Here is a 15891-nt window from a genome sequence, read left to right on the forward strand (position 1 = left end):
ACGTATGTAAGACTGAAGAAAGAAAACTTTGGGAGGGGCCAAACTAAGCCGGGAGAGTCAGTTCTCGTCTGGCATATTAAAATAGCACTGCTGCAACTACAGAGAAAATAATTACTGTAAGATTCGACAGGAATATTTACCTGGGCTGGTAAGAGAAAAGAGGAAAATATATAGATGTACAGGAGATATTTAGGTCAGTCCAATATTTTTTTGGTTCTGGACATCTATAGGTTGTGAATACCTTATACCTTATGTGTAGTTGTCATAAGGTGGATTGGCCATCATCATGAGCATCTGGCACATGCCATCATGAACTGGGCCAGACCCAGAGCTTGACTGATGACCTCTGGAGCCCTTGAGAACCCAAAGACAGGACATGAAAACAAAACAAACTGATATTAGTGTAGGCCGGTCATTGAAAGTTTTAAGAAATTTACACATTATGGTGTGTATTTGGTTCCACAAAGCTAACGATATTGCGGCATAGACTGCTTACACACGAGATAATAGTGTAATCGGTGAGTTAGATGAAAGCTATATTAAACATTGCTGAACTTTGCAGGGGAGGCTATTCCACAGTTTAGGACCCAAGTATGAAAGAGATCGACCACCTAATAAGATTTTATTATTCAGGGAGCTATTAACAGACCAGAGTTTAGCGACTGCAGTGCTTGCGATGGATTGTAACTTGACAATAGTTCACAAAAATACTGAAGCGCTAGACCATTCAATGCTTTCTAAGTTATAAGCAGGCTTATGAATTCTATTCTGAACTTCATAGGCCCCCAGTGCAGTGATAAAAGAATTAGGCTTATATGGTATCTAGTGAGCACTCTGGCTGCTGCATTTTGAACCAGTTGGAGTTTATTCAGAAGCAGTGGAGGAGATCTCCCAACAATGAATTACAATAATCTATTCCTGAAGTCATGAATGTATGAATATCTTTTTTCCTTCATTTTATCTTAATGCAATCGCATGCGCAACCGAGGCCCTTCTTATGACTCAGAGTTTGGGAACCCTTGATATAAATGTCCCTTTCAAAGACCACTAATGAATGCAATATCAACTATTTCTGTGAGTTTAAAGTGAGTCTTTCATTAAAGAACATTGCTATCCTACATAACGCAGTAAAGAAGTGTGTGCATAGGATTATTGTCTAATTGATTGTTGAGTGGTCGATAACCATAAATTCAGCACCACGCTATGAAAAATCGGCAGAAAAATCTCACTCCAAGCTTAATTCAAAAGTTGACAGCCCTGGTTTACAAAGCAGGGTTTGTTGTAACACACAACTAACCCCACTGTGTGAAGATGTAGACAATGAGATGAAAACTATGTAAATTCCATTAAAGGTGCAGTTTTATAGCTTTTTTGCAGTAAAATATCCAGAAACCACTAGGCCAGTGTAATATATTAAGCTATTTGTAAATCGTGCAAAAATTGCCATTTTAACCAGTTACAAGGACCGTGTCTGGCAGTCGCCTGGAGTTCAAGCATGCAGTACCATGGTTTGTTGATTAGGTGTTGCGGTCACAGTGGCTAGGTTCTCTGGAATGTTGCCTCAACCCGTCTGCTTCCTGAGCACGACTGCCGCCTCGGCGAGGTCGACCACTTCAGCGAACGGCGGGGTTGATCGGGGGTTCCCGTGGATGTCAAGCTTGCGGATCATCCATGCCCCAGCATGCTCACCTGGCTCATCCCCGATGGGCGGTGGTGTACCGTCCCATAGTGGTCAGATTCGACAACGTGCTCTGTCATAACACCTGACAGCTACCTCCTGTCCTCAGATGCGAAGCCCCTCGGTGGCCCCTCTGATACTGCACCCTTCAAGGATGGCCTGTCAGATATGCAGAGCCTCGCGGAGGGGGGCCTCTACCCCGTCCGGAACCCGCCTAAGAGAGCGTCCCTGACAGGGGAGCCATGGGGATGGAGAGAGCCATGGGAAATACGATGCTTCTCTCTCTTCGGGCTTCCCCCCCGGTGACATCTCTGCCTTCCGCAATCTCCATGTGACGTTGCGTTGGCCTGGGGGAACACAGAGCAGGTAAGTAGGCAAAGCAGTCAACCTCCCCTGGGTCCCACCCTGTGCAAGGGGACCACACTGTCAGCCACTGAACCAGCCTCCCACGGCACAGTGAAGCAGATCATCCCTCCGGTTCCCTAACCATGGTTCTTGGGCACTCAAGAGTGCACCAGCCCGTTAAGCGAGCTAGAGAAGACGATCCGTCTCGGTTATGCTATCCAGTTTCGCCAGGCAATCGCCAAGTTTTGGGCATTCTTCTCTAGGGTGAAGGCTCCCGTGCTCAGGCCGAGGTTGCCGCCCTTCTGGCGAAAGCTGCCTTCGAACCTGTCCCTCTAACCGAGATGTCATCTGGGTTTTACAGCCTGGACTATATAATGCCTTAAAGGGGGGGGGGCTGCGCCCCACTCTGTATCTACGCCTCCTGAACAAGCACCTTCACGAGCTACCGTTCAGGATGCTGATACAGAAGCCCGTCTTGGGTTCGTCAATAAGGTTGGTTTGTGGCAATCGACCCATAAAACCTAACCCTAACCTTTTCAGTACTAGGGCCCTGTCTCCACGAATGGTCACAGGGACCTCGTGCTTCGGCACCTAGACCGTCTGGACCTACTGGTCAACTGGGAAAAGAGCAGGCTCTCCCCAGCGCAGAGCTCCTCTTATCTCGGTGTGGAACTAGACACTGACCGTATGTCAGCATGTCTCAGCAACGAGCTTGCGCAGTTGGTATTGAACTGGATGAAACTTATCAGTCGGACTCCAGGGTCCCACTGAATCACTTTCAGAGGCTCCTGGGCACATGGCGTCCTTGGCAGGGGTAATCCCTCTCGAGTTGATGCACACTGGGCCACTTCAGCACTGGCCTCAGAGTCGGGTTCCTTGGACGGCGGCACACCTGCACTAGGATGATTATGATTACGCCTCAGTGTCTGCACACCTCATACCCTGGTCAGATCTGACCCTTCTCTGAGCTGGGGCCCGCTTGGGCAGGTTCGATGCGCGCCATGATACGACAGAAGCCTCCCTGTGGGGTGGGGTGCAGTGTGCAACAAGCATGCAGTATCGGGTCAGTGATCGGGTTCCCAACTGCCTAGAGTTTTTGGCTGTCCTTCTGGCACTAGGGAGGCTGAGGCCCCTAGTGCAGGACAAACACGTACTAGTCCAGTCGGACAGCACGACTGACGTGGCGTACATCAATCAACAGGGCATACGCTCACATCAGATGTCACAACTCGCCCGACGCCTCCTCCTGTGGAGTTAGCAGGTGATCATATCCCTGCTGGCCACGTTTATCCCTGGCAACATGAACCAGACAGCCGTTGCTCTCTCTCGTCAGGGAACGCCCCGCGGAGAGTGGCGATTCCATCCTCGCACAGTCCAGCTCATAAGGGAGTGGTTCGGCCAGGAAAAGGTGGAACCTGTTGCCTCCCCGGACTCCGCCCATTGCACGCTTGCTACTCCCTGACTGAGGGTCCCCTTGACACGGATGCCTTAGTGCACAGCTGGCCGTGGGACAAGCGGAAGTAAGCCTTCCCCCCAGTGAGCCTCCTTGCACAGGGCCTGTGCAAAGTCAGGGAAGAGCGGTTCCAAGTACTGCTAGTTGCGCCTTACTTGACTTACTTGACTCTCAGAGCTCACGCCTCTGACGACACCCCCCCCTGGCCGATTCCCCTGACGAAGACCTTCTCGCAGGGGAAGGGTACGTTTGGCACCCCAAGCCAGGCCTCTGGAATCTCGATGCCTGACCCCCGGATGGGACGAGGATGCATTGAGTGGCTTTCCGCCTGCGGTCTGTCCAGCAGACTAGAGCCCCCACCACTAGGAGTGTGTACGCTTATAAGTATCCCCTTTTCTCGTTTATCACTTGACTTACCACGTTTAGACCAATAACCAATCACCTGCAGACTGTGGGTACACAGGCAGACTTGTGAAAGCTACCAAAATAGGAGAGAATTCAGTCCTCTACATAGCTCCTCTTCAAGATGAGTAAGACACAACTCCCTTGCCTCCATCTTCTGGAATTTTCTGTAACATGCCAAAGGCAGTGTGCAAGAAATGCAACAGATCATACCCACTTCAAGTCCTAACTTGACATATTAAGTTGTGTCCTGATGTTGTTACATTGGATGATGATGAAGAAACACAGAAAGCACAGAAGTTGCACTTTCTCCATACCTAACATCTCCCTATCTAACATTATCCTCAGTTTCCACTTTTACTTCAGTAGAAACCATGACAACACAGTTTTGTGGACAAAGTGTCACCTATGTATTGTCATGGATATATTTACTGAACAAGTAGAAAGAATTTTCAACCTGGATTTTCATCACAGTTTTGCGTGACAAGACATGTGTCTAGTCATGCTGTCAGTCTTTCACATTGCTGTTGGATGACTTTGTCACTCCTGATGTTTGATTTTGTTCAAATTTAAAAGACACTGGACTGGAATGACACAATACATGTAGAAATTATGATTTGAAGTAAAAAATGTGGAATGTCTCTTAATTTTTACACGGCTATATATAAGCCTACAGGATTATATAAACAGCATATGTAGAGCTGAGGGATGGCTGGATGATAGATGCGTGGACATCTATAGACAGATGCACAAACATCCACCTTTAGTTTATAGACCGAATAATATTAGTTATGTGTGTTCGTACAGAATTTTCTAGACTGTAGAACAAACCCAACCCATGGGTTAGTTGTCACGTTTGCAATACTGTCACTTTTGCTGGGTTAGGTAATGTATGTATGTATGGGAAGGGTAGGTTATATTAACACTCTTTTAAGTGTTCATTAGTAGCCGTTACCGGTTTGTTGTTTTAACTCCACCTTCTCGGAAACATTAGACACAGTTGCTCCTCTGCGTTTAAAGAAGATTAAAAATGGCAGCCCAACACCGTGGTATAATGAACACAATCAGGCTATAAAGAAAGCAACCCGAAAAATGGAGCGGAACTTTAAGAAGACTAAATTAGAGGTACAATACAGGAATGCCATAAAACGTCTAGATCCGCCCACTTTTCATCACTAATAGAAGAAAACTACCACAACCCTAGGTTTTATTTAACACAGTGGCTAAATTAACGAAAAATAAGTCGTCAGCGACTGCTGATTCAATGCTGCCTTCAGATCAGGTGATAAACAGGCCTATAGTACTTCTAGGGCAAATCTGAAGAGGGGCATCAAAAAGGCCAAGCACTGCTACAAGTTGAAGCTACAGGAGCATTTTTCCAACTCTGACCCTCGACGCATGTGGCAGGGCATCCAGGCCAAGGCTAAATGGGCGCAAGGCTGCTGGCCCAGATGGCATCCCTGGTCGTGTACTCAAGGCATGTGCGGAGCAGCTCGCTGGGGTCTTCACGGATATCTTCAACCTGTCCCTTCCCCAAGCAGTGGTTCCAGCATGTTTTAAATCCACCTCCATTGTGCCCATTCCGAAAAATTCCAGCCCGACATGCCTGAACGACTACCGCCCTGTAGCACTCACACCCATTGTTATGAAGTGCTTCGAGCGGCTGGTCCTGGCACACCTGAAAGACTCTCTACCATCCACACTGGACCCATACCAATTTGCCTACCGTAGCAATAGGAGCACAGATGATGGAGTGTCCATGGCACTGCACTCTGTGCTCACACATCTGGACAATAAGGACACTTATGAACGCATTCTGTTAGTAGACTTCAGCTCCTCATTCAATACCGTCATCCCTTCCAAGCTAATCATCGAACTTGGAAACCTAGGCATAAACAACTCAACCTGCAACTGGATTATGGACTTCCTTACGAACAGGCCTCAGCTTGTTAGGTTAGGCCACATCTGCTCCACCACCATCACCCTCAACACTGGTGTACCACAGGGATGCGTACTGAGCCCCTTTCTCTACTCCCTTTCCACACTCGACTGCAGGCCTGTGAACGAATCTAACTCCTTCATCAAGTTTGCAGACGATACAACAGTGATTGGTCTCATCAGCAACAACGATGAGACTGCTTACAGGGAGGAGGTCCGGTCCCTGGCCACATGGTGCTCAAACAACAACCTGCTCCTTAACACCTCCAAGACAAAGGAGATCATCGTGGACTTCAGGAAGGCGAAAGGAGGCACACACAACCCCATCCACATTAATGGGATGGCTGTTGAACGTGTTTCCAGTTTTAAGTTCCTGGGGACCCATATTTCGGAGGACCTGTCCTGGACCACCAACACCTCATGCCTGGTCAAGAAGGCTTACCAGAGTCTCTTCTTTCTGAGGACACTGAAGAAGAACCAACTGTCTTCAACTATCCTGGTGAACTTCTATCGCTGCACGATAGAGAGCATCCTGACCAACTGTGTCACAGTCTGGTACAGGAATTGTTCTGTTGCTGAGCGCAAGGCACTGCAGCGGGTGGTGAAAACAGCCCAGCGCATCACAGGGACTACACTCTCTTCCATTGAGGACATCCAGAAGAAACGCTGTCTGCGTCGAGCTCGCAGCATTCTCAAGGACTCCTCTCACCCCGCTCATAGACTGTTTACTCTCCTGCCTTCCGGCAGGCGCTTCAGGTGCCTCTGGACAAGAACCATCAGACTAGGAAACAGCTTTTTTCCCAGAGCTGTTTCATTATTGAACTCTGCCCCCCACTGATTCCACTACCCTTCATAACTTTAATTTAACTTAAATTGCACTACAGGGCTGCCATGCCTGACTGAACTGTACACACCAGTACTTCATGTTGTCTGTTTACAAACACATAGCATCATTTGCACTCTATACTGCTCACTTGCACACCAGGAATATTATACTGAATGGTCATTTGCACTAATGGTCTACTTTCAACTGCATTAACTCATCTACTGCACTGTAACTTTAATAACTGCACTAACTTATCTACTGCACTGTAACTCTATTAACTGCATCTACTCATCTATTGCACTATAACTTCAATAACTGCATTAACTCATCTACTGCACTGTAACTTCAATAACTGCACTAACTTATCTACTGCACTGTAACTCTATTAACTGCATCTACTCATCTATTGCACTATAACTTCAATAACTGCATTAACTCATCTACTGCACTATAACTTCAATAACTGCATTAACTCATCTACTGCACTGTAACTTCAATAACTGCATTAACTCATCTACTGCACTGTAACTCTATTAACTGCACTAACTCATCTACTGCACTGGAACTCTATTAACTGCATCTACTCATCTATTGCACTGTAACTTCAATAACTGCATTAACTCATCTACTGCACTGTAACTTCAATAACTGCACTAACTTATCTACTGCACTGTAACTCTATTAACTGCATCTACTCATCTATTGCACTGTAACTTCAATAACTGCACTAACTTATCTACTGCACTGTAACTCTATTAACTGCATCTACTCATCTATTGCACTGTAACTTCAATAACTGCATTAACTCATCTACTGCACTGTAACCTTAATAACCGATTAACTCATATACTGCACCGTACCTTTAAAAGCTAAAGTCTATAATTAATGCACACTTAAGTCACTTGCACTATTGTATAATCTAAATTGTTATCTGTTCTTAACCACCTGTACATTAATGTTCACAGTATATAGACTTCTGTATATATTGTTCATAGTACATACCGACTGTTTTTTTCTTTTCATAGTACATGCCTATTGTATAGTATTTTCCTAATATTGTATACTGTATTTATTCACACTGTATATCCTGCACTTGCTAATTGCACTTCTGGTTCGACCTAAACTACATTTCGTTACACTGTACTTGTATATGTGTAATGACAATAAAGTTGAATCTAATCTAATCTAATACTTACAGAACTACTAAAAGAAATGCTCCCAGAAATTATAGATCCTCTACTTAGTATTATTAACTCATCTCTGACATTAGGACATGTGCCTAAAGCATTTAAGGTGGTTGTTATAAGGCCCCTTGTCAAAAAACCCAAACTCGACCCTAGAAAATTTGAGACCTCTAATTACAGGCCTATATCGAAATTCACCTTTTATATCTAATATTCCGGAAAAAGTAGTTTCAACTCAATTATGCCCCTTCCTCCAAAGGAATGACATTAATGAAGAATTCCAGTCAGGATTTCGAGCATGTCACAGTACAGAGACTGCTTTGATCAGAGTTACTAATGATCTGCTTTTTGCGACTGACCGTGGCTGTTTTTCGTTATTGGTGCTGCTAGACCATAGTGCTGCATTTGACACCATTGACCACAGCATACTCCTACATAGACTCGGAAATTACGTTGGCATTAATGGAATAGCATTGAAATGGTTTAAGTCTTATTTATCCGAACGTTTTCAATTTGTAGCAATAAACAATGATGTGTCCCGCAAATCGCAAGTCCAGTACGGTGTACCACAGGGTTCAGTCTTTAGTCCTCTGTTCTTCGCATTATACATGCTACCTCTAGGAGATATAATAAAGCGACACAGAATTAGCTTTCACTGTTATGCTGATGATACTCAACTTTATTTTTCCTCGAAGCCTCATGAAACACAGCAGTTCCATCGAATAATGGAATGCATAGTCAATTTAAAAAACAGGATGAGTAACAACTTTTTACTACTGAATTCGGACAAAACAGAAGTGTCACTTACTGGACCGAAAACCACCATACGTAACTACCAAGAATACTGCTTAACTATTGACGTATGCTCCATAAAATCCTTGTCGTCAGCTAAGAATCTTGGTGTTGTATTCGATAGTACTCTGTCATTTGAGAGCCATGTGGTCAACACCAGTAAAATTGCATTTTTCCATTTTAAGAATATATCTAAACTACGTCATATTCTGTCACTGTCAGATGCAGAGAAAGGAATTCATGCATTCATGACATCAAAACTGATAACTGTAGATTACTGTAATACACTTTTAGGTGGTTGCCCTGGAGGCCTATTACAAAAACTGGTTCAAAACGCGGCAGCTCGAGTTCTTACACATACAAAAAAGTATGAGCATATAACCCCGGTTCTGTCAACCTTGCACTGGTTACCTATAAAGCATCGCATTAACTTTAAGATCTTGCTTATTACCTATAAAGCCCTACATGGTCTAGCGCCGCAGTATTTGAGTGAACTTCTATTGTATTACAGTCCTCCACGTGCATTACGCTCTGAGGCGTCCTATCAGTTGGTAATACCTAGAATTTCAATATCAAGTGCAGGTGGTAGATCATTTTCTTATCTAGTGCCTAAAATTTGGAATATTCTTCCCTGCACTGTCTGGGAGCCAGTGACACTCTGTCAGTTTAAATCTAGACTAAAGACGCATTTTTTCAATCTTGCATACACTACACTTCCATAATATTAATCCTCAGAGGATTTACTCTAGTACTCTACTCTCAGCCAGTCTTGTCTTTTTGTTCCAAGGTTACCGCAGGATGCAGTTCATGCTCAGACCTGATGGCAGAGCTGTGAATGGGAAGCGGTGACCTGACAAGAGCTGACATGATAGAGCTGGATGAAGGACGGGGCGACCTGACACGATTTCACTACAAAATTTCAAATGCTATTAGATTGTTAATGATTATCTTAAATCTATAATTGACCTTATTAGTAAGTTTATTTATTCTTTATTTTGCCTTGTTGTGCAAGCACTGTTGAGCTTGTGCAGAGGCAGCAGCTTTTGCCAGAACGGAATTGGAACCCCCTGGTTGGGCCTGGTTGGGCCTAGGTTCTCCTGAGGTTTTTTTTCTCGATTGGAGTTTTGGGTTCCTCGCCACCGTTTGCATACTGTTTTGTACTATTTGCTTGGCCAGGGGGGCTGCTTTAGAATTCAAAGGTTTTACATAATTAATATTGCATGATGGAATTTATAGTATGTTTAATATTTGACCTGTGGATCTCTCTCCTTTATCTCAAATGTCTGCTTTCACTGTGCGTGTGTGAGTCTATGTCTATGTGTCTAAGTATGTATGCATATTGTGTGTGTGGAGCAATTGTATGTCTGTCTTTTGTGTTTCACCTTTTTCTTGGTATTACAGATATATGCCTTTAGTTGTTTTACTTATTGTAAATATGTCTCATGTACAGCTTCTTTATAAATAAGCGCTAAATAAATTGAGTTGAGAGTTAAACATTGACAAGCACTATGCATTGCCTTAAAAAACATACATTTCTAAACAGCAATCCCAAATTTATATATAAAAGTGAAGGATGACATTCTTAATGATGTGAAAGTTGATGTGAAATATTTTATTTAGCCATGACAGACATGTGGTTTAGAGCAATGCCAAGGTCATGGGTTGGAGCCCAGGGATTACACATACAACTACGCATACATGTAAGTGTATAGTTTACAGGAGGCATGAATAATATTTTAAATTGAACTTGGGCTTTTGTTATATAAGAGCGAATCATATTCACATGAACATCATGTGAGTGTCAGAACAGAAAACACCCGTGTTACTGAGATTACATCTGTTATTGACACCAGGCCCAGCGAACTCCAGGTTCTGGAATGCACGTATCTATGACCACATTGATAGGATGAACACCACCTCCACAGAAAAATATCAACGACTACTTTTCTAGCCCCGCCATAGGCGGTTCTAGGGTGGGGGCAGGGGGGCCAGTTCCCCTGTGACAACAAGCTTGGACCCCCTTGTGGCCCCCCTAAATGTAGAGTGTGAAATTATTTTTACAAAACATTTTTTGTCGCGATCGTTTTTTACATCCGTGGCAACACTGTTTAAAGCGGAACACAACGTGCATCTGCAGGTTGGTGGAAGTTTTGCGCGAATATTATAGTTGAAGACGTCAAGCAAAGAAGGAAATATAGAGTTGAGTAAAGTTGTTAATATGTTGTATTATGTATATGTAAATGCATAACTTTAGATCAGCTAATTTTAACCTGGCCGTTTGTTATTTAGACATAGTTAGTTTCCTAGCAAGTCAGTTATTTTCAGTAAATTAATACATAAGCTTCTTGGTCCCCATTGCTTTTGCTCGTTAGTTCTCAGCTTCTGACCAAAATGAAGAGAAAGAAGGACATCATGTCGTTCTTCCAAAGAAAATATAAGGAGACAGTGATACAGAACCAAATGGTTCAGCTGTGGAGAGAGCAAGAGAGAGCAGAGAGCCTGCAGAGAGAGAGCAGGAAGAGTTGTCCATTGAAGAGACGGAGAGTTAAGGAATATTAGAGGAGTGAAGTGAGACAGATGGAGAGACTGAGGCTGACAGTGATACACCTACAGAGGAGCCACGTGTGTCCACTAGCAGTGGACCATCAGGTTTGTGCCGTTGAATACATATGTAAAGCAGTTCAATAAGTCAGGTTAAATGGTGTATAGAAATGAATACATTTGTGATTGAAATTAATTCTTATTTAACATGCTATGAGCTTATGATATCAGGTGGATTTCAGAAGTTGCCTGAAACCAATTGTATATCTAAAATTAGCCAAATATTTTTTATGATTTTTTTACATTATACATTCAGGTTAAGAAGAAAAAAAACGGTAAAAAGGTAAATAAACAGGCATAAGAAATCATAACGGTAGTAATAACAACAAAAAGACATGACAGAGTAAAAATGAAGGTGGTAAAATAAATATATAAATACATTCTCATCAGCAAATACTAAGTTAGACAAACAAGTTCACTTAATTCTCAATATTTATGTAAAAGAAAACTATTTGCTGAAAAGGGGATGCATACTTTTAATACATATATTTTTTCTTTGGCAGATATCAGCAAATCCCGGGAAGAAACATCGGTGCAGCCAATGATGAATCTATATCCAAGAACTCTGATGGGGGACCGGAGGAGGAGCTTCAAGGCAGCCTGGTACCATATCCACCCCTGGCTTGAATATTCCAAACAATCAGACTCTGTGTTTTGTTATGCCTGCAGGCATTTTAGCCCTCCCAAAGTCTCAGAGACGGTATTTGATTCGAAACTGGGGTTTAACAATTGGAAGAAGGCAACTTACAAACAGGGGGGATTTGCAATTCATGCAAGGTCAGAGCGGCACAAACAAGCAATGATTACATGGAGAGACTATCAGAAAGCTGTAAAAAGTAATGCAACACTGGTAAATGCCCTAAACAAGGAACACAACTAACAGGTTCAAGAAAATCGGGACTATATTAAAACAATAGGAGAAATACTACTACTTACAGCCACACAAAACATTGCACAAAGAGGACACAATGAGTCTGCAGAGTCAGATAATAAAGGGAACTTCATGGCAATCTTAGAAACAACAGCTAAACATGTTAAATCTGCTGGTATATTTTGCATTATGAATGGAAGTCAACCTTTTTTGCACAAAGGCATTCAGAATGAGGTTCTGAGTTGTTTGGCAGACATGGTTCGAACTAAAATGATAGAAGAAGTGAAAGACAGTGAGGTCTATAGCATAATGGCATATGAAACAAAAGATGTAAAAAAGGAGCAGATATCTCTAGTACTCAGGTACTATTTCAGTGGAGCTGTCCATGAGAGCTTTCTCCACTTTGAATCGGCTGATCGACTAGATGCAGCAGGGCTTACTGACAAAATCATACACATATTAGAAAGTCATGGTCTTGAATATAAAAACAACCTAGTAGGCCAAGCATATGACGGTGCTTCAGTTATGAGTGGGAAGCATTCAGGTGTCCAGGCACGCATTAAAGAACAAGCAAAGCATGCTTTTTACATCCACTGCAATGCACACTGTTTGAATTTAGTTTTAGTGGATACAGTCTAAGCTATCCCTTAGGTAGGAGAGTTCTTCTCCTTACTAGAAAGACTGAATGTCTTCACATCTGGGTCATATGTGCATCAAAAACGGCTTGGCATACAGAAAGAAATGTACCCAGGTGCACCGGCTAGAGAGCTTCAGAGGCTAAGTGACACACGCTGGGCATGTCGATATATGGCTCTACATAATATTATGGATAGATTGCCTGCCATTAAGCGAGTCTTGCAAGACATAGTCCAAGAACACAGTGGTGACAGATCTGTTGAGGCTAGAGGTCTGCTTGCACATATAGATTTACAGTTCATTGTGTGCCTTGTTACCCTCCATAAAGTGTTTGGAGAAGCAAAATTTCTATCAGATATGCTACAGTCTTCATCACTTGACCTATCAAAGGCTGTTGATTTAGTTGAAGCCTTAGTTCAGACTTTGAATGACTACAGGGATGAGTCATTTTTTGATGACCTATGGAATGAAGTGTTGAACACAGCTGAGCAATGTGATACTGCAATACAGCCCCCTGCAAAACGACCAAAAAAGCTGAGCTCTCAATTTAATGCAGACTGGGTACTCAGTACAGTGGGTCAGAGCTCAGATTCAGAACGAGTAAAAAAGATAGTTTTCGTACAACCCTTTTCTACCCTGTTTTAGATCAGATGCTTAATGAGCTTAACAGAAGGTTTTCTAGCAAAAACTGTGAAATAATGACTGGCATCCAAACTCTAAACCCTACAAGTGATGTGTTTCTCAAAGAAAAGTCCCTGTTTCCATTTGCTAGAATGTATGAATCAAATATTGAGGACTTGGGGTATGAACTACATCAGTTCAGAAGAATTTTAGAAAGGAAAATACAGAGTGGCATGCAGAAGCCCTCCAGTGTAGTAGAGCTGGCATTATTCATTGAACCTTATAAAGAAGTTTTGTTTGAGCTCTTTAAACTATGCAAGATAGCTGTTTCAATCCCTGTTAGTACTGCATCTTGTGAACGGAGTTTTCTGCACTAAAGCTGGTGAAAACCTATCTCAGGTCCACAATGTCAGATGACAGATTAAGCAATTTAGGTGTTCTAAGTATTGAGTCAAGGAGGGCAAAGGCCTTAAATCCAGATGAATTTGCTGATCTTTTTGCAAAAAAACACAAAAATCGTAGAATACAGTTAATGTGACTGATATTGAATATGTAATGCAAATGTAAAAATATAATGGATATGCAATTACAGTTAGTGTGACTAGTACTGATTATGTAATGCAAATGAAAAAAATAAAATGCAAATTCATTGTTGAATGATTATATCCATGGTATTTTGCCTGTTAATGCCTGCAGTGCAGAAAATGATATGACAACAATAAGATCTAAATGTAAATGGCCCCTCTAACAGTACACCTGGACCCAGCCTGGCCCCCCCAGTGAAAATGGTCTAGAACCGCCACTTAGCCCCGCCCACTGGTTCACGCATGCCAGAAACAGTGGTGCGGAACTAGATAGAGCGAGCAAGCAATAAACAAACATGCTGTTAAAGATAGCTAAATATTTTGCCACCCCTGGTTGTGGAAGAATACAGTCGCTGCATAACCTTCCTTCAAATTTTGATATTAGTAATGCAGGGTTAAGGTTTATTTTTAAAGATGTTCTGGCTCATGCAGGAAAAACATGGAGTGTTTTTTCGTTTCATTTCTCTGAGGATTCCTTCGTCAACCAGGCAGAGATTGACACTGGATTTGTGGAGAGTTTAAAATTAAAAAGCAGTGCTGTGCCTTCAATATTGGATCCGATAGCAATGGCTTTGTTAGAGATCGCTTGATGTGCCCTGAGCACTATTCACACTGGAATAGTATTACCTGGGAACGTCTAGTCATTTGTATTTATTGCAGATGTTGTCTGAGATCTTAAGCTTACGCGAAATCGCCATCTCTGTGATTTGGTGGACTCATATTTAATTTTCAAGGTTTTATACACTGTATAATATATACTGTTTGCAGAAAATGGAGGCTGTTTTGAAGTGTTTTGGTATTATTTTGGGTGCTGGGTGATATCCATAAATTACCGGGAGTCTCCCCGTTTGTTTATTTATCATGGAAACTCTCGTAACATTTGAGACCCGCGATCGCCTGATCTTATGTCCAGTTCGGGATCACTGGCTATCAACTACGCAAACTGCTATCCAATCAATGGATTATAATCCATCGGTTGTTCCCTCTCTGACCCACAATATCAACTCGTTTCTCACCACTGTTACATTTCCCGCAGTCTTCAATGAAGCCTGTATTACCCCACCACTGAAGAAACCCACTCTTAATCCTGCACTGTTAGATAACTACAGACTGGTATCTCTCCTCCCATTCATTGCTAAAACTCTTGAGCGTGTTGTATGTAACCAGCTCTTTCTCATGCAGAACAACCTGCTGGACAAGCGGTCATTCCACTGTTCTGCTCTCTGTCATTGAAGCCCTGAGTCTGGCAAGAGCTAAATCGAACTCATCTGTACTCATCCTACTGGATCTATCTGCCTTTGACCTCAAGGCTATGGGTGTCTCCGGAATGGTGCTACAATGTTTCAGGTCTTCGCTCTCAGGTAGGTCATTTAGAGTATCCTGGAAATGTGAGGTCTCTTGAGTCCTGATATAACACGATTCAAGTAGGGAAGGAAGGAGTCGGGAACCGGAAGACATTTTAAAACATTTAATAAAGTAATACAACAGCCGGCGGCCCCTAAAGGACGACCGCCGGCGAACAACAACACAGTAAAACATAAATACATATACAAACACTTCGGGCCCGCACCTCTCTCCTCGACGGTCCGGTCGCTCATTCGCTTATATGCTCCCATCTCCTCTGTGATTCGAGCCCGGTGTGCGCACAGCTGGCGTTCATTCACAATTACTCACCGGACTCGAACCACGGTCTCGCCCCGGCTACTCTACTACACCTGACATCTCAATACAGGTGTGCCTCAGGGCTCAATACTTAGGCCGTTGCTCTTTTCTGTATAAATGACATCCCTTGGCTCTGTCATTTGGAAACATGGCTTTTCATAAGACTGTCATGCGGATGATACACAACTCAACTCATCAACAATCACATCTTCCAGAATGGCCAGAAACCTGTGAGAGGTGATCGATGATCAGCTAAGCTTTACAGATCAGGTTGCCAGCACCACTCCGTCCTGTTTAT

At 43.0% G+C, this 15891-nt stretch overlaps 1 protein-coding gene across 1 annotated transcript in view; it reads left to right on the plus strand.

The window, feature by feature from the left end:
- The first annotated feature begins 7875 nt into the window (after window positions 1-7875).
- The window catches only part of LOC130438398 (uncharacterized), a 34940-nt gene continuing 26924 nt past the window's right edge, over window positions 7876-15891 (plus strand). Inside the window, exon 1 of the mRNA XM_056770301.1 lies at window positions 7876-7935. The gene's annotated coding sequence lies outside the window, so the exon portion shown is untranslated. The remainder of the gene's footprint in view (window positions 7936-15891) is intronic.

The sequence above is a fragment of the Triplophysa dalaica genome, chromosome 16 (assembly GCF_015846415.1).
Source record: "Triplophysa dalaica isolate WHDGS20190420 chromosome 16, ASM1584641v1, whole genome shotgun sequence".
Taxonomy (NCBI): domain Eukaryota; kingdom Metazoa; phylum Chordata; class Actinopteri; order Cypriniformes; family Nemacheilidae; genus Triplophysa; species Triplophysa dalaica.